The sequence below is a fragment of the Rattus norvegicus genome, chromosome 1 (assembly GCF_021556685.1).
Source record: "Rattus norvegicus strain SHRSP/BbbUtx chromosome 1, alternate assembly SHRSP_T2T, whole genome shotgun sequence".
NCBI lineage: Eukaryota > Metazoa > Chordata > Mammalia > Rodentia > Muridae > Rattus > Rattus norvegicus.
The window spans coordinates 55,602,113-55,622,144 of NC_141534.1; positions in this window are offsets into that span (position 1 = coordinate 55,602,113).

Here is a 20,032-nt window from a genome sequence, read left to right on the forward strand (position 1 = left end):
CCCAGCATGTGTGCACATGAATACAGAGAACTTAGAAGAGTGCTTTAAATCCCATGAAATTAGAGTTTCGGGCAGTTTTGGGCTAACACTGGTGTTGTAAAATACTGAACCATCTTTCCAGCCCCAGATTTTGATAACTTTTAGGAGGAGCCATATCTCAATACAGCATCACTATATGTTGGCTAACCTGGCTTGAGTCACTAGCTCTTACCTCTCTGCACCATGGAGGACAATGGCTGGGTAAGAAAGGTGGACAGGCAGTGAAAGAGGATGCCTTGATTTGCAACTTCCAGGGTAACCATGGGACTGGTACTAGTCATGAGTTCTGCTGCCCTAGGAAGAAAATATAAAGAAACAGCGGTCACTGTCACAGTAGAGTCTCTGTTCAGAATACTTGTGCTTAGGTTCCTCAGCCTGGTTGCTGTGTGGGAAATAAACCAGGCTTTCAGAAGATTATGTCCTCTCTACATCACTTATGATAATTAATTATAAAAAAGGCAAGTATATTCTATTCTATAACATTAACATTAAGATATTTAAACATTTTACAAGCTCTAAGTATATGTGTACATATTTATATAATTATTTAAGGTAATACTCTATACTAATATATATTCTTAAGAGTGAACACAAAATGAGATTCCTGTGCTCTAAGAACTAGGATTATTGGGGAAGGTGAGTAAACACAAAGATCTTTTACATCACTACTTTTTGAATTCAAATTTCAAAATACAAAATATCACTTCAGTACATTAAAACTAACCAATCAGTTGAGGCTTTAAAGGAACCAATTAGTCATACCTTTCCTGAGAAAGTCCAACCAGACTAAATCCATCCACAATGAGGAGTTGGTCATGGGCACCTAGTTGTCCAACCTGAGCCACCAGAAGGATGCAGGTGTAGGGAGAAAAGAAGAAAGGCAGCGTCAATGCACAGCAGCATTCCTCACACCACACAGTCAGTGTACAGCAGCATTCCTCACAGCACACAGTCAGTGCACAGCAGCATTCCTCACACCACACAGTCAGTGCACAGCAGCATTCCTCCCACCACACAGCATCCACAGCCATAAGCATCTGCACAGTATTTCACAAAGCTCGAGTGAAGAATGCCTTTCACTGTTTCCTTTAAAACAAATACTGACCACATCTGCAATACCTCCTTGGACAACGACTTAACATAGATTTCCAGTTTATACTGGCCAGCAGCCTATGCAAAAAAAATGGTCAGAACAGCACAATTAAATCACACAGCAGGAAATGTGCAAAATCCTGCCCACATACACCGTAGTAGCTTGACTAGTTAGGAAAGTTTCTATTTTATGGTTCCAAACTTGTAAGAAAAATACTCCTGTAAAAATGGACAATTTGGTGAGAAAATGCCCATAGACTTGTAATACTCAAAATGATTATTTATAAAGTCTGAAACAGCTACAAATCCAAAGGAATGAGAAACACCTCAAGTGACCAGCCCTTACCCATATCAGGACAGAAAACCAGCTTGGTACTAAATAATCCAGCATCTGCCTTCTCTATCTTCTATTTAAACATAAGGTTTAAATTTCAAAACAAGAAATTAACTTCTTGGAGGAAGCAGTTAACAACACTTTGTAAGTAAATATTATCCAGAAAGTGCTCTACTGGAATTCATATCCTGGGACCGAACAGTCAAACACACTTAAATAGCATTCTATGGAGAGAGCTAATGAAGTGTTTTAAAAAAAGTTAGGTATTGTATATAATTTCAGGATCAAAAATATTCTGCTTAGAGATCATAATATGACAACAAAAGAGCTTTGGATCACATAGGGAAATATTAAACCATACAGTCATGTGCATGAAGCCCTACCCGGATATTACTGGAAGTTGCACAACACTATGTGTATACTTTTGTACCAACAATAAAAATAACTTACCTTAAAAACTATGAGATAGTATTTGATATAGTAATGTATCATAAAAAGTGACTTCAGGAAATGAAGAAAAATTTCTAAAGTAGCAATCAAGAAGATGTAATTTTATGTGCAAACCATCTGTGTTTCAGCAAATAGTTAACATTTTATTTTACCTTTTTCATTGATGAGAATGGTCCATTTTCTTCCCTGCAGTAGGGAGTAGGGAAAAGACAGCAGTCATCAAGTATGCAGTGTGTTACTGTTTCATAGGCATACAACCTGTGTTTTGTTTACATATAAACATAGAGATGAATATAATAATATTATGAATAAAATAATAAATTACATTATCTATCAATAGAAATTATATATTATAAAAGAGAATTGTCTCATACAGGGTTCTTTAGAGACACAGATCTTATGGGAAATCTCTGTATAGTAAGACAATTGGTTGATGACTTGCAGTCTATAGTCCAACTCCCCAACAATGATCAGCAGCAGGTATGAATAGGAGTCCAAGGATCTAGCAGTGGCTCAGTCCTACAAATAAGGCAGGCAGACGAAAGAGAGACTCTTCCTTCTTCCAATGTCCTTATATAAATCTCCAGCAGAAGGTATGTCCCAGATTAAAGGTGTGTACCACCACAGCTGGAACTGGGACTTGCTTTGTCCTAGGTGACCTTGAACTCAGAGATCTCCTTGTCTTAAACTCCTGAGATTCATAGCTACTTTGCCTCATGATCTCCATGCCAAGATTCAGTTCAGAAATTTGTGTCTCCCAGCCTCAAATCAGGATCAAAGGTGAGCTTTCCAATTCTGGATTGAAGTTCATTCCACATATAGTCAAGTTCACAACCAAGAATAGCCATTACAAGTATATACAATGTGTCATTATACATATACAATACATATACATATAAATTTGAAAATACCATAATATTTTATTAGTATATGTTAACCGAGTAAAGTGACAGAGGTGGCTGTGTCATTTGTTTGCACATCGTGCACGGGTGGGAGAAGAACTTATAAGCCCTTGCATCAAATGAGGAGCTGCAGTTAACCACAGCTGATAGAAATTCACTCTTCCTTGGGGACAAGCCACTGGTAGGACTCTGATAATCCAGTGAATGTCTGTACACACAGTATGCATGTATGACTAGCACTAATAGGGCTTACTGGGATACAAAAAATGTGTGTATGTATATTTCCGTACACACACACACACACACACACACACACACACACACACACACACACACACACAGAGGAATGGTTTAGTGGTGCTGACTTTTAAGCCCAGGATCAGATTCAGGTGGACCTCTGTGAGTTCTAGACTAATCTGATTTACACAGCAAGTCCCAGACCAACCAGGGCTATAGAGTCAATCGGGGGATTCTCAGAGGGATCTTTTAGAAGTTGGAGGACAGATGTTAGGGTGGATATGACCATATTTTACTGTATACATGTATGGAAATTTAAATAAATGAAAAAATACATAAAGTAACTGAGATGAAAAAAGTACACTCAATAATCGCAACTTTTTGAACTGACATTTGTCTAGTTATGTGGCAAAGAAGAAATAAATATGCCTTTTACTGATTTCATCTATGGCAATGCCAGTTTCCTTGAGTCAAAACACTTAACATAGATGATTGGAAATGACCTTGAAATCACAGTTACCTGTGGGGAGCGGGTGTGGCGGTAGTCCCAAGATGGCGCCTGGGACTGCAGCTAAGTCTCGTGACTAGCATCTGACTTCCTCACACACCTGAAACTAGCCACGTCCATTGTGAGAGCTGTGCAGGCGCACCATGATGCAAGATCAGGCCATGTGACGTGGACCTAGGAACTGAGATTACGCAGTCTGGACTGAGGAGGCGGAGTTGAGGGAGGGTATAAGGGAGTGTGCTCCGGGGGCTGGGCTGGGAGGGAGACAGAAGAAAAGAAGATTCCTGTTTGCATGTTGTAAGGTTCCTGAATAAACCGCTTTGAGAAGAACGCTGTGTAGTCCCTCTTTTCTGCGGGTCGGAAACAGAAGCGACAGTTACCATCAGCATCCATGGGCTAGATTGAAATTTTATAGTTCTGATTAATGAAGCTGGAAGATATTTCATAACTTTATATTATCCACTGCATAGGTTATTTTATAGATCAATAGAATTCCACAACTCAGCTGTTAAATCATTCCATTCTCCCAGTAAACATCCATGATACAATAATGATATTCTAATCTCTTTGAACAGGTGCTCCGGTGCAGAGTTTGCCTGAGATAGCCCAACAGCTGCATCCTGTCTTGTCTCCTTCTAGAGAGCTTCGTGACTTTTCTGAACAGAATACAAGGTGGGTTATTTGTTTGGATTTTAGTTGGGATTTTTGACTTTAGCTTTTTCCCTGATATCTTTTCCATAATTTGTATTCTATTTTCCTAACTTTGACTTTAGTTTATTTCAAGCACTTTTTGTTACATGTAATTTTAAAATAACCCCACACTAAGTCTGGCTAAACACAGGCATCAGAGTTTCACCCAGTCCCTATGGCTACTTCTATGCACTTGTTACCCTGCATCCTGAGGCTCGATTGCTAAGCCAATTGGGAACCAGTTTAACATAAAATACCTTGACTACTCAAGATGAAATACTGCTCTTTGTTTAAGCATGTGAAAAGATAGTCTTTTTATGAGCCAAATTTAATAATAACTAATCATAAGTCTTCGTTCATGCATTGTGAACAATGGCATAAGGAATCTTTACCTTTCTTGCTTGGTTCTCTTGAATTTTCTAGTTCTTCAGGGGGGCTCACTCTGCCCTTTCTGACCCAGAGAACCCTGGAAGGAGTCCAGTGCCTAATTACTTTTCCTATAAGCAGAAACATAAGGTCTTTCTCCCAAATTAGCATGCGCTTTAGCCAGTAACCAGAAAGATTTTTAGGTTGACATCTTTCCCAGAGGAATAGTAAAATAACCAGAAAATTCAAAATCACATACATTTCGAAAATTAAATACTCATACGAGGGAACTAAACCAAACAAGCAGAGTAGAAACAGTTTTTTCGGGCCTTTTCTAATCTGCCAAGACAGGATATTTAACCCTCTTTTGAGAGAATAGGAGAATCCTGTGATACACTGAGACTTTCCTAGAGGATTTCATCCTTATCCAAATTCTGTTGTCTGCCTTGGAGGCTGTAGTTTTTCTGTTAGCTCAGTTTGTCCCTGCACAGCAGGAGCTCCCAGATAATCTGGGCCCATTTGCCCTGAGTTAGCTCTGAACCTCAGGAGCAATTCCCCAGGTGACTCTGGCCAAAATTGTGTCCTCTTCTATCTTTAAACAAAATTACACCAAATTAGCAACAACTAAACCAAACTTTATTAAAAGTAGGCAGTCTTCAGTCTCCCTCTCTGCCTGGATCCATTTATTATACTGATTCTTTTTACAGGAGGAGAACTCAGAGCCTGATTTGGGTCTGTCTATCACTGTGTTTGATTAAGATTCCCATGTGCTGGAGTCACTTGACTCATCTCTGCTCATTCAGGAATCTAATTCTCTCATCCCTAGGACAAGAATCCTAACTCCCTAGTGGATTGTTGACTACCACACGCAACATCATCTATTGCATGAAGTTTTAAATTAAACCCATGCAAATTCCTGCTATGTTCTGGTATCAGTGGTTATGCTGAACCCACATGGCTAGCTCTATGCAGCCATCTTGTCCTGGTTCCTGCTGGTAGTTTGCTACTCTAAACAAACAACTTTAATCTGAAATGCCTGGACTACTGCTTGCATTTCTCATCCCATCCACCACCTCTGGCTGACCTGCAGAAAGTTGGATAATGCTCCTTTCACAGGAGTTGCCTTAGTCTTTTGAAATGAAAACCCAGAAGCTTATACTAGCCAGATTTATAGTGGTAAATCTCAAACTCCAAAAGTCCCAGTCAAAGAACAGAAAACTCAATAATATAAGTACAAGCTGAGTGCTTAGATTAGACAAATCTACCACTACACTACTCTATTGCCCATTTATGAAATCTCTAGCTACTTGTGGCTCCTGCAAGCCCATGGGCCTGCTCCATTTCCCACCTCTTCTCCCCCATCTTCTTCTTCTTGCCCGCATCATCCGTCTCTATTCTTTCTCTCCCTTTGCCAAAACATTCTGCTCTATCTTTTCCTTCCATTGCCCAATGACAGGCTGTAGCCTTTATATGGCTAATTACTATTTCACTTGACATCATCTGAATATGTGATCTATTGCACTACAGGGCCACTCTCTTGAGAGGAAAAAATTCAAACAGTAATCCACAAGACATTTTGCTCATTTTAGTTAACACATGAAGTGACAATAGCTTCAGTTTCCAAACATCTTTTTCATTATTTTTATTCTACACTTTTAAAGTTATTTCTAGGTATTATTTGTAGTATTTTTAGCTACAATGCTTACACATAGTAAGGAGGATTTCCCACACCCTAGGCCCCAGCAGAGGGAAACTTCCACACTCAGTACAAAGTCTTAAGGACTTAAGGAGCAATGCCAAGGTCCCGATATCACATCATCACCTCCCTAGCAGTCCCATGGCCATCAAACTGCTTGTAAAGAAGCATTGGTGTAGGCCACACATGGCCAAGGCAGAAACAATGATGATGGTCGACAACCTGAACAGCATCTCACTTCCCCAAGTAAGAGCTTGTTGAAGGACAACAGCTTTACCAAAACACCTGAAAATGGGGCCACCTAGAGGAGGACAAGGGCAGGAAATATTTAGGCAAATAATAGCAACTGTGAGCTAATGCCATGAGCACGGTATAGTACACAGTGAACTGAAACCAGATAAGATTATGTTGGACATAAATGGAAAAGTCAAAATCATCGACTTTTGCCTTAGAACTCAAGTGGAACCAGGGCAATGCTGAACTGGCACTGTGGTGCTTTCTCTTTTGGAGCTCCTGAACTCTTCCTCAGAAAACTTTATGATAGTCCACAGAATGACATATGGACCATAGTTTTACATTTAATGGTAGATTAAAAAGTCAGATTTTACTCTGTCTTCATACTACAGTTTTGAAGACCGGTTGTGGCAAGTATGTATCCTAACCTCTGTGGGGTGTCAGAAGAGATAAATGTAGGACCTCTTGGCCTCTTAATGATAGTCAACATGAAATATAGGTTGACAGTCACAGATGTGATGATGTACCCCTGGTTAAAGGAAGATTGAAAGGCTTTCCCAAATGCCTACAAAGGACTGAGCTCTGTCAGGTAGACCCTGCAATTGTGGAAGAAATAGAACATACTGGGTACAGAGCCTAAGATATCACAACATATAATCAAACCGTGGGATCATGTGGCTTACTGTACAGGCAAGTTCTCCAGGTGCAAGGCTGAACAATGGAGGCTCACACATTGAGACCAGTTATTCCCTCCCCTTGATGATGATGATGCATTCCTGTTGGGCTGTAGAGGAGTGGTAGCTACCCTGCCCTATATGCGCAGGCCTCATCATCATCCAATGGTCTAGTGACTTCCTTTGACCACAATCTGGTCAAAAAGTAGGCAGAAGAGTCACTGGGGCTGCCCTTTGTTTCTTCAGGCCACACCAGATTACACCCACACTGGACAAACATACATCCACGCCAGCAGTGTCGCCTGAATTCACTCAATAATCATCCTCAGAGAGAACACAACAGCAATGAGAACACAGGAATGCAAATTCCTGCTATGCTCTGGTATCAGTGGTAACGCTCAACCCACATGGCCAGCTATATGCTGTCATCTTGCCAGGTTCCTGCTCCTAGTTTGCTACTCTAACCAAACAACTTTAATCTGAAATGCCTGGACTGCTGCTTGCGTTTCTTATCTCATCCACCCCATCTCCCTGACCTGCAGAACGCTGGCCAATGCTCCTCTCACAGGACTTGTCTTAGTCTTTTGTAATGAAAACACAAGAGGCTTATACTAGCCAGATTTATAGGGGTAAATCTCCAACGCCAAAAGGCCCATGCAAGAACAGAAAACTCAATTATATAATTATAAGCTGAGTGCTTAGATTAGACAAATGTACCACTACACTACTCTATTGCCCATTTATAAAATCTCTACCTACTTGTGGCTCCTGCTCCATTTTCAACCTCTTTCTCCCCCATCTTCTTTTTGGCCGATTCTTCCGCCTCTATTCTTCTTTCTCTCCATTCCCCAAAAAGTTCTGCTGTGTCTTTCCTTCCATTGCCCAAACACAGGCTTTAGCCTTTATGTGGCCAATGACTATTTCACCTGACATCATCTGAATCTGTGATCTATTGCACTACAGGGTTGCCCTCTTGACAGAGCCAAAAAACCAAGAAACAAACAAAAACAAAAAGTAAAACAGAAACAAATAAAAGAATAAACTGCAATCCCAAAGACATTTTGGTCATTTTTAGTTAACACATGCTGTGATTTTAGCTTCATTTGCCCTACATCGTTTCCATTGTTTTTATTCTATACTATTAAGTTATTTCTAGGTAATATTTGTAGTATCTTTAGCTACAATGCTTACACATAGTAAAGAGCAGACCCCACACCCTAGCCCTCAGCAGAATTTCTGATGAGGGAAAATTCCAATCTCAATACAAAGTCTTAAGGACCATGGGACACAGGAGCAACACCTTCGACTCAGTGGCAGCCCCAGAGCCATCGAACCGCTTCTAAAGAAGCAATGGTGCCTGACACTCATGACCAAGGCAGAGACAATGATGGTCGACCACCTGAACAGCATCTCACTTCTGCAAGTAAGAACTTGTTGAAGGACAACAGCTTTACCAAAGCACCTGAAAATGGGGCCACCTAGGGGAGGACAAAGGCAGGGAAATATTTAGGCAAATAATCATAACTGTGAGCTAATGAAATGACCAGGGTATAGTGCACAGGGAACAGAAACCTGATAAGTTTACCATTGGACATAAATGGAGAAGTCAAAATCATAGACTTTTGCCTTAGAACCCTAGTTGAACCAGGGCAATGCTGAAGTGGCACTGTGGTACTTTCTCTTTTGGAGCTCCTGAACTCTTCCTCAGCAACTTTATGATAGTCCACAGAACGACAAATGGACCTGAGTTTTACATTTCATGGTAGTTAAAAAAGTCAGATTTTACTCTGTATTCATACTATAATTGAGAAGACCATTGTGGCATGTATGTATCCTAACCCCCGCAGGGTGTCAGAAGAGATAGAGGACCACTTAGCCTCTTAATGATAGTCAGCATGAAATATAGGTTGACAGTCACAGATGGGATGATGTACCCCTGGTTAAAGGAAGACTGAAAGTCTTTCCCAAATCTCTATGAAGGACTGAGCTCTGTCAGGCTAGACCCTGCATTTGTGGAAGAACTGCACCATAATGGATTCTGAGTCTAAGATATTACAATGCATAATCAAACCAGGAGATCATCTTGCTTACTGTGTGCCAAAATATGCCTTCCTAGAGTAAGTAAAGGCTAGGGAAATATTGTGCAAATAATAGCTGTGATGAGCCACTTCTACGGGCAAACAATACTTCACAGGGACGTGAAGCCAAAGAGTGCTGGTTTGTATATCAATTGAAAAGTCAAGATTATGAACTTTGGCCTAGTACCTCATTCTACCCAGGGGAAATGCTGAACCAGCACTGCGATACTTATACTTTTGGTGTCCCTGAACTCTTCGTTGAAAAATTTTATTATGTTCCAAAGAACAAAATATGGACCTTGGGTGGAATTTTATAATTCTTGACAGTCAGAAATTTTCCATTTGATTCTCTCTTAATTTTGGAGCTGAGAAGACACGTTGTAGTAGAGGTATGTGCTGCCTCTGGTGGGGTGTCAGAAGAGCTGGAAGACCTACTTAGCCTCCTAACGATAGTCAACCATAAATATAGGCCAACAGTCATTGTGGTCATGATGCAACCCTAGTTCAACTAAGACTAGAAGCAGTTCCCAAATCCCTATGAGCAACTGATCCCCCTCAGGCTAGACCCTGCTAATGTGAAAAAGCAATGGAATACATTGGATTCCAAGCCCTAGAAACTAAGGACACTTGAACCAGACAATGTGTTAACCAGACCATATCATCCTACTTCCTTCTGCAATGGCAGGAAGTTCAGGGGAAAGGCAACAAAACATAGGCTTGGACAGTCAGTACAGTGGATGTGTTGGGTAAAAGCAGGTGCTAAGACAGTGGATGTTCTGATACAGTGGCCTCCAAGTCCTTGTGAGGAAGAAGCACTTATGCCATCCAGTAATGACCATGGCAATGACAACAATTGTGTTTAACTACCCCAACATCATCTACAAGTAATTGAGACCAAAACAAGTGGATACCTTGTCATGGAGCTGGGTGAGGTTCAACATCTTTACAAATGTATCTCAAAGTATGGCTACATAGTGAAGGACAAGGCCTGGGAAATGTTTATGCAAATATTAACAGCCTAGATCTACTGTCAGGGGCACAGAATAATCACAGGACTTGAAAACAACTAATATGTTGGATAAGAAACAAAAAGCCAAAATCATTGACTTTGACCTTAGTACCCAAGACAATCAGAGCAAATGCTGAACCTGTACAATGGTGCTAACACTTTTGATGCCCATGAACTCTTCCTAGGATAAATTTATGATGGTTCAAAGAACCACATATGAATGCTAGAGTCTTACATTTTAAGGTAGTTGGAAATGTTGCCTCTATTTTCATACACGAGCTGAGAAGACATGTGGCAGGTGTGTATCTTGACCACTGTTGGGTGTCAAGAGAGCTAGATGACCTGCTTAGCAACTTAATGACAGTCAAACCCAGATATATCCATCATAGACATGATAATGCACCCCTGCTTCAAAGAAGAATGGGAGCCATTTCCCAAACCCCTATGAGGAAATGATACCTCTCAAGCCACACCCTGGAATTTTGGAAGTAATGCAATATGTTCCATTCAAAAGACAAGACATAATGTTTCTTTATATCAAAGAAAGTCTAAGCAGATCATGGCATTCAACTGCTTACTGGAAGGACAGGCTATCCAGGTGCCTGGCTTCACAACCAGCCTCAGACAGTTACTCCAGTTATGGCTCCATTCCCTACCCTTAATGAGTATGCTACTTCCGCACTAGGCCTGGACTGCAGAGAAGTGGAAACCAACCCACCATTGGCACGTTGGACTTGTCATCTCCCATAGCCTTGTTTATGCCTATGTCCATAATTCTAGTCATAGAGGATTCAGAAGAACCACTGAGACTGGCCTTCTCTTCAGGCCACTCCAGAGGACACCTGCACTGGACAAAACATACATGCCAGGGTGTCTTCTGCCTTCAGTCAACAAGCAGCCTCAGGGTGAAAAGAAGCAGCAATGAGAACACAGAAGACAACCTATTATTCCTCTGTGCCTAAGGAGAGGGCAACACTGTCCCCAGTAGTGGCCATCCAAAAGGCTTTAAGGATGGAACAAGAAATAAAAAAATGTCCTGATGAAAATGTGTTGCTGCTCTCCATCAAGAAGAAATCTCACCTGAGGCAGAACGCCTTGTCTCTTTTGAGAAATGAAGCACAGGGAGAGCATCCAGAGAACAAGTTGCAGGCCCAACCCAAGTACCTTTGTGCTAGGTCCTACCCAATTTACTCTATGATGGTTCCTCCTGTGTCTCTGATTTCCATTTCTTCAAAATTATTTCCTTTTTAACTTCTGTAAGTACTGAATGATTCTTGGTCCACACCAAGCGCTCTCTCTGTTCTATATTTCTGTACTTCCCAGCAGGCATTCAATATGACCCCACTCATGCCTTCATCTGTACTAGAGCACCCCACAAATACAACAGCTCCCTCAAGGTCAGGCCTAGAGGCCTATTATAGAGTAATGGAATCTTCCAGCGGCAACTGATCCTAACATATCTGGCAATTAATCACAAGAGCTGAAGAACAAATTCTTAAGTTGTCAGAAGTAACATCACATCCCATTAAGCCTCAAAAGTAATAACCAGCAATTCCTTCAAAACAGTGACAGTGGAGTTAGTGAACAGTGTGGATCCTGTGACAATGTAGGTCCTGCAATACTGGAGGCAATGAGATAGTGCAGGTACTTTTACACTGGAGGTCAGGCAACATTGGAGGACCAGCATGAGTAGAGGTCCTGGGAAAGTGGAGATGGGACTGGTACAGTGGAGGTCCTGACTAAATGCAGGTGCTGCAAGAGTGGAGGTCCTGCAAGAGTGGAGGTCCTGCAAGAGTGGAAGAACGGTGATAGTGGAGGTGCTGGGTCATTACCATACTGGAACAGTGGATGTCCTGCTACAGTGGCTGTCAAAGTGCTGGTAAAGAAGAAGCAAGGGTGACAGCCAGTAATGAAGATGGCACATGTACTGATGATTTTTGACCATTCCAACATCATTTCACTACTCCAAGTAATTGAGTCTGAAACAAGACAATACCTTGTCATGACGCTACTTGAAGGTCACCAGTTTTACAGACACATCTGAACAGCTGGCCAGTTGGTGGAGAACAAAACCAGGGAAACATTTAGGTAAATACTATCAGGCATGAACTACTGCCATAGTCACATAATAGTTCAAAGAAACCTCAAAACACATGATATTTTCTTGGACAAGAAAGGAAAAGTCAAAGTCATGGTCTTTGGCCTTATGAACCAAGTTGATATAGGGCAAATAGAGAACCGGCACTATGATGATTACCTTTTGCTGCCATGGAGCTCTATCTAGGCAAATTTTATGATAGTCCAAAGAATGACACAGGGAAGACATGAGTAGTCTTATATTTCATGGTAGTCAGAGGTTTCATTTGACTAGTCATACAAGGGCTGAGAAGTCAGGTTGTAGCCTGTGTGAATCCTGCCCCCTGTGGGAGATGAGAAGAGCTGGATGACCTGCATAAGTTCTTAATGAGAGTAATCCCCAGATACAGGCTGACAGTCATGGACGCCATCATGCAAATCTAGTTCAAGAGAGACAGAAAAGCATTCCCAAATCCCTATGAGCAACTGATCACACTCAGGACAGAACTTGCAATTGTGGAAGCAATACAATATATTTGGTTCCAAGCCCTAGATACTACAGGTACCAAAAAAAGTATATCAAGACCATGGCATCCTATTGCTTACTGCAAGGGCAGGCTCTCAAGGGACATGGCTGCACAACACAGTGTCACCTAGTGAGAACAGTTATGGCACCATTCCCTAACATTGATGCTGATGCTGCTTTCCCTCTAGGAATAAAGAAGAGCAGAAGCCAGCCCACCATCAGCACATTAGTTTCGTCATCTTCCAATGGTCTAATTTCTGTTTTTATCCAAAATGCTTGTTATAGAGTAGGCAGAAGACCCAGTGGGACTGGCCTTCTTTCTCTTCAGGCCACTCCAGATGACACCAACACTGGACAAAAGACACTGTCTCCCACATTTACTGAATGAGCAGCTTCAGGGAGAAGAGTAGCATCAATGAGAACAGAAAAAACAACATATTCTCTGTCTGTGCTTCAGAAGAGTGCAAGATATTCACCAGCTGGTGTCGGAGCAGAGGCTTTAAGAGATGGAGGAAGAAATGGGGGAACTTCCCTGATGAACCTTTGTCATGGCTTTACATCAAGAAAGAAACTTCACAAGAGGCAGGACAGAGATTCTCCCCAAAAAGAAGGAATAAGGATAGCATGCAGAGAACAAGGACCAGGTACAGCCCAGGTACCTTGGTGCTTTGTCCTACTCAGTTGGCTCTGTGCTGGTTCTTCCTCTATCATTTCCATTTCCTTAAAATTGGTACCTTCTTACCTTCTGTAAGTAGTTTTTGATTCTTCCTCTATGCCAAGGGTTATTCCTGTTCTGGATTTCTCCTCTTCCCATCAGGAACTCAATGTGACTGATGTATACCCCACTCTACAAAGTTATCACTTGCTGATCCTATCCTTTCACCTGAATTGCATTACCCTCTGAAAGGCAACAGCTCCCACAAGGTGAGTAATAGAGGGATATGAGCTCTTGTGATCTTCCAGGGGATAACAGTCCTAGAACATGTGGAAATCAGTCACATGTGCTAAAAAAACAAATTCTTGGGCTTTCAAAAGTAACATCACATTCCAGTAAGGGTCAAATATAATAACTAGCAATGTCAATAAAAATTGAAAGTGAACTTGATGCAGCTGTGCCTATCATGAGTCAGTGTAGGTCCTGGAACAATGTAGGCACAGAGATAGTGGAATTACTGTAACAATGGAAGTCCACCATTATTGGCAATCATAAAATATTGGAGATAATGAGAGAGTGGAGATTAGGCTGGAACAGTGGGTGTCCTATAACAATGGAGGCACTGTATAAGTGGATGTCCTGCAACCAGAAATGTCCTTCAATAATGGAGCTACTTGGACTGAGGAAGTCCGTAATACTGGAGGTCCTGGGACAGTGGAGGTTCTCCCAGAATGGTATTCCTTTCAATGTAAAAGTAATGAAACTGTGGAGAACCCTCAACAATGGAGGTCATGTGCCAGCAGAAATCCTGTAAAAGTCTAAAAGAGTTGATATCCTGTGACAGTGGAGGCCCTGTGACAATGGAGGTCCTGCCCCTGAGGCAGTACAGTTGCTCCAACATTGGAGGTCCTGAAACAGTGAAGGTCCTGAGACAGTGGAGGTTCTTTGATAGTTAAGGTGATTGGAGAGTGAAGGTCCAGTGTCAGTTGAGGTCCTGCGACATTGGAGGTCCAAGAGATATAGTAGAAATCCTGAGATAGTGGAGATGAGCCTGGAAGAGTGGAAGTCCTGTGACAGAGGAGGTCCTGTGACAGCGGTGGACATGCAACAGTGGACATCCTTCTACACTGGAGGTGCTACAAAGGTAGAGGTCCTGAGACAGTATATTTTCACTGAGAATGGTGGTCATGCAACAGTGGACTTTCTGTGCCAGTTGACATCCTATAAATTCTAGTTGGTGAGATAATCAATGTGTTTCAACAGTGGAGGTCCTACAATAGTGAAGGTCCTTCAAGAGTGGCGGGGCTGAGACATTGGAAAACCTGCAACAGTGGGCATCCCTTAAGAGTTGAGTTGCTGCAACAGTGAAAGTCCAGCAAATGTGTACATCCTGTGCTAGTAGATGTCCTCAAATTTGGAGTCCTTAGAAAGTGGAGCTGCCTAGACAGCAGAGTATCTATCACAGTGGAGTTGCTGCATAGTGGACATCAAAGTCCTGCTAATGTAGAAGCAATGATGCCAGCCAGTAATGACCATGGCATTGATGATGATGGGTGACCACCTCAACATGATCTCACTACTTCAAGTCATTGTGAGCAAAACAAAATTATGTCTCATCATGGAGCTTGTTGAAGGTCAACAGCTTTCCAAATTCATCCAAAAGTATGGCTACCTAGAACAGGACAAGGTCAGGAAAATATTTTGCAAAGAACAGCAGTGATGATCTACTGCCATAGGCACACAATGTTTCACAGCTACCTGAAGCCATATAATATAATGGTGGATTTCAATGGAAGAGCCACAATCAGCAACTTTATCCATAGTACCCCAATTGAACAGGGCAAATGCTAAACCGGCACTATGGTGCTTAAATTTTGGTGCCCTTGAACTCTTCTTTGTCAATGTTTATGGTCAACCATCATAATTTTCTATTACTAACAGTAAACCTCAGATGTAAGCTGACAATCACAGATGTAATAACGCAATCCTGCTTCAAAGAATGGGAGGAAAGTAATAAAATATATTCAGTTCTAAGCCTAAGATATAAAGAATCTTTATATCAAAGATAGTATAACCAGACCATGGCCTCCAATTGCTTACTGGAAGGGCAGGCTATCCAAGTGCCTGGCTTCACAACCAGTCTCAGACTGGCTCCATTCCCTACCCTTATGATTATGCTGCTTTCCCACTAGGACTTTAGAGTGGAAACCAACCCACCATTGGCATATTGGACTTGTCATCCCCCCTGGCCTCTTTTCTGCCTATGTCCATAATGCTAGTCATAGAGGATTAAGAACCACTGAGACTGGCCTTCTCCTCCAGGCATTCCAGATGACGCCCACGCTAGACAAAGCATACATGCTAGAGTGTCTGATGCCTTCAGTCAACAAACAATCTCAGGTAGAACAGAAGCAGCAATGAGAACACAGAAGACAATACATGATATTATCTTGGACAAGAAAGGAAAAGTCAAAGTCATGGTCTTTGGCCTTATGAACCAAGTTGAGATAGGGCAAATACAGAACCAACACTATGATGATTACCCTTTGCTTTTATCCCTCTGTGCCTCTAAGTAGGCAAGTCTGTCCCCAGCATGGCCTGGCCCAGAGGATTTAAGAGATGGTCTAAGAAATTAGGAATATCCAAGTGAAGCAGTGTTCTTTTGTTCGATCATGCAAGAAAACTCCCCTGGGACAGGACAGTGTCTGTCCTGAGAAATGAGGGATAGACACAGCATCCAAAGAACACGCAGCAGGCAGGCACAGCCCAGGTACCTTTGTGCCTTGTCCTGCCCAGTTTGCTCTGTGCTGATTCCTCCTGTGTCTCTGGTTTCCATTTCTGCAAATAGTTTCCATTTAACTTCTGTAAGTACTGTCTTTTTCTTCCTCCTCCCCACGCCTTCTCCCTCTTCTGGATTTCTCCTTTTCCCAGCAAGGACTCAATGTGACTGATGTGTACCCCGGACTACAGAGTTGTCCTGCTGACCCCATGCCTTCTGGACTGGAACACCACCGAAACAAAACAGCTGCCACAAGGTGAGGTCTACAGGGCTGTGGGCTCGTGCAACCCTCTAGGGGCAACTGATGCTAGCACATCTGGTAATTAATCACAAGATGTGCAGGAAAAATTGTTATTTTTTCAAAAATACCATCACATTCCATTAAGCCTCAAAACTAATAACCAGCAATGCTTTCAAAAAAGGGACAGGGGAATTAATGAAACAGTGCAGATCCTGAGACAGTTTGGGGCCTGCAACTGTGGAGGCACTGGGATAGTGCAGTTTTGTATTTGAGGTTGTGAACATTGGAGGTCCTGTAAGAGTGGAGGTCCTGAGACATTGGAGATGGGACTGGTACAGTGGAAGTCCAGAGACAATGCAGGTGCTGCAAGAGTGGATGTCCTGGAACAGCGGAATTCCTTGGACAGTGGAGGTCCTGCAATAGTGGATGTGTTTAGACAGGGGAGGTCCTCCAACAGTGGAGGTCTGTGATGGTGGAGGTTCTACAACAGTGGCATTCCTGTGATAGTGGAGGTTTGGAGACAATGTAAGGCCGGCAACAATGGAGATGCTATGCCAGGAGAGGTTCTACAAAAGTCTAGTCGGTTATAGAGTGGATGCTCTGAGACAGTGGAGATCTGGTGACAGTGGAGGTCCTGCACCATTGGAGGTTCTGGAACAATCGAGGTCCTGAGACAGTGTAGTTGCTCAGGCATTGGAGGTTAGGCAACATTGTAGGCCATGTGACAGTGGAGGTGCTGGGAGAAATAAAAGTGATGGGACAGTGGAGGACCTGTGACTGTGGTCCTGCAACGTTGGAAGTCCTCCATCAATTGGGGTCCTGGGATGTTTGAGGACCTGAAATATTGGATGTTCTGCAGTGTTGGAGGAGCTGATTCAGCAGAGATGAGCCTGGTACAGTTGAGACCTGGCTAAAATGGAGGTGCAACCACACTGCAGGTCCTGCAAGAGTAAATGTCCTAATACAATGCAGTTGCTCCAAGTTGATAATTCCTGCAATACTTGGTTTTCTAGGACAGTGAAAATCCTACAAAAGCAGAGGTTGTGTGTCAGTTGAGGTTCTTTGACAGGGAATGTCCTAAAACAATGGACATCCTTCAACATCAGAGGTCTTGCAACAGTGGAGGTCCTGAGACAGTGCATTTGCACTGTCAGTGGAGGTCCAGAACAGAGGAATTTTTTTGGGCCAGTAGAGGTCCTGCAAAAGTCTAGCTGCTGAAAATGTGGATGTCCTACCACATCGGAGGTCCTGCAACAATTGAGGTAATGCAACAGTGTAAGTATACCTACTGTGGACATCCTGTGCTAGTAGAGGTCCTGCAAGTTGGCGTTGCTGAGACTGTGAAGGTGCAGGGACACTGAAGGTTCTGCAACAATGGAGGTCCTTATAACAGTTGAGGAACTGCAACTGTGGATGACCTGTGCTAGTAGAGTTCCTGCAATTTGAAAGTCCTGAGTCAGTGAGACAGTGGAGGTCTTTTGCCAATGCAGGTCCTTGTCACCGTGGAGGTGCTGTGATATAGGAGGTCTTACAACAGTAGAGGTCCTTGTAACAGTTGAAGTGCTGTGACAGTGGAAGTCCAGGGGCAGTACAATTCCTGTGCCAGTAGAGATCTTGCAGTTTGGAGGTAATGAGACTGTGGAGTTTCCTGACAGCTGCGGTACTACCACAGTGGAGGTCCTGTGACAAGGGAGGTCTTAGGATAGTGCAGTGACTGGGACAGTGAAAGTCCTGCTACTGTGGTTATCAAAGTGCATGCAAAGAAGCAGCAAGGGTGCCAGTCAGACAAGAGCATGGCCAATATAATGAAGATATACATCCACCCCAATATCATATTGCTTCACCAAGTAATTGAGTCTGAGACACATCTATACCTTCTCATGGAGCTAGTTGAAATTCTATAGCTTTACAAATTCATCTGAAGTCTTGCCACCTCGAGGAAGACAAGGTCAGGGAAATATTTAGGCAAATATTAGCAGACTCGATATACTGGGATGGGCACAGTGTAGTTCACGGAGACTTGAAATCGAGTGATATTTTGTTACACAAGAACGGAAAAGTCAAAATCATCAACTTTGGCCTTTCCTACCAAAGTTGAACCTGAGAAAACGATGAGCTGGCACTACGGTGTTTACAATTTTGATGCCTGTTATTACATCCTAGGCAAATGTTGTAATGGTCCAAAGAACAATATTTGAGTTAAGGAGTAGGCTTATAATTCACTGTTGTAGGATTTGACTCAGTTGTTATAAAAAGGTGAGAAGATATGTTGCGGCCGGTGTGTATCCTGCCCACTGTTGGGTGTCCGAAGAGCTGGAGATCTGTGTAGCATCTTAATGGCAGTCAACCCCAGATATGGGCTGATAGTCATAGAAGTAGTGATGTACCCCTGGTCAATGAAGAGTGGAATTGGTTCCCAAATCCTTGGAGGAATTGATCCCCCTCACGCCAGACACTGCTAATGTGGAAGCAATTGGATATTTTGGGTTTTGAGCCTAAGATATTATAGATACATCAAAGAAAATATTACCAGACCGTGGCATCCCATTGCATACTGTAAGGGCAGGCTCTCTATGGGCATTGCTGCAGATCCCAAGGTCAGCAAGTTTGTCCAGTTATGGCAAACATTCCCTACCCCTGGTGATGGCACTGATTTCCCTTTAGGACTAAAGAGAAGTAGAAGTGAGAACACCATAGACACATTGGTCTCCTCATCTTCCAAGGGTCTAATGTCTGCCTATAATAATGAGGCTAGTCAAAAGGAAGCAGAAGAGTCACTGGACTGCCCTTCTCTCCAGGACACTTCCGATGACAGCCACACTGGACAAAGCATACATACAGGACAGAGGTTTCCCCTGCATTTACTCAGCAAGCAGACACACTTACAAGAGCAGCACCAATTAGAACATAAAGGACAAGCTATTCTCCAGGTGTTTGTCAGCTGAGAGCAGGCCTTTCCCCAGCTGGGGCCTTCCCAGAGGACTTAAAGGATGGACCAAGAAGATGAGAAAATCCCTGAAGTTTTGTTGCTCCTTTCCATCAAGAAAGAAACCTTACATAAGGCAGAACTGTGTTCTCTCATAAATGAGGCACAGGGAGAGCATACCGAGAACAAGCAGAAGGCACAGCCCAGGTACCTTTGTGCTTTACCCTTCCCACTTTGCTCTGTGGTCATTCTTCCTCTGGCTCTGTTTTCCATTTCCTCACAATTCTTACCTTCTTATACTCTCTAAGTACTTTACGGTTCTTCCTCCACCACAAGCCTTCTCCATCTTGTGGATTTCTCCTTTTCCCAGCTGGGACTCAATACGACTTAATTGTACTCCACTCCACAGAGTTGTCTTGCTGATCCAATCCCTTCACCTGAACTGTATGACCCTCTAAGGACAACAGCTTCAACAAGATGAGGGCTACAGAGCTATCAGATCAGGGAATCTTCCATAGGT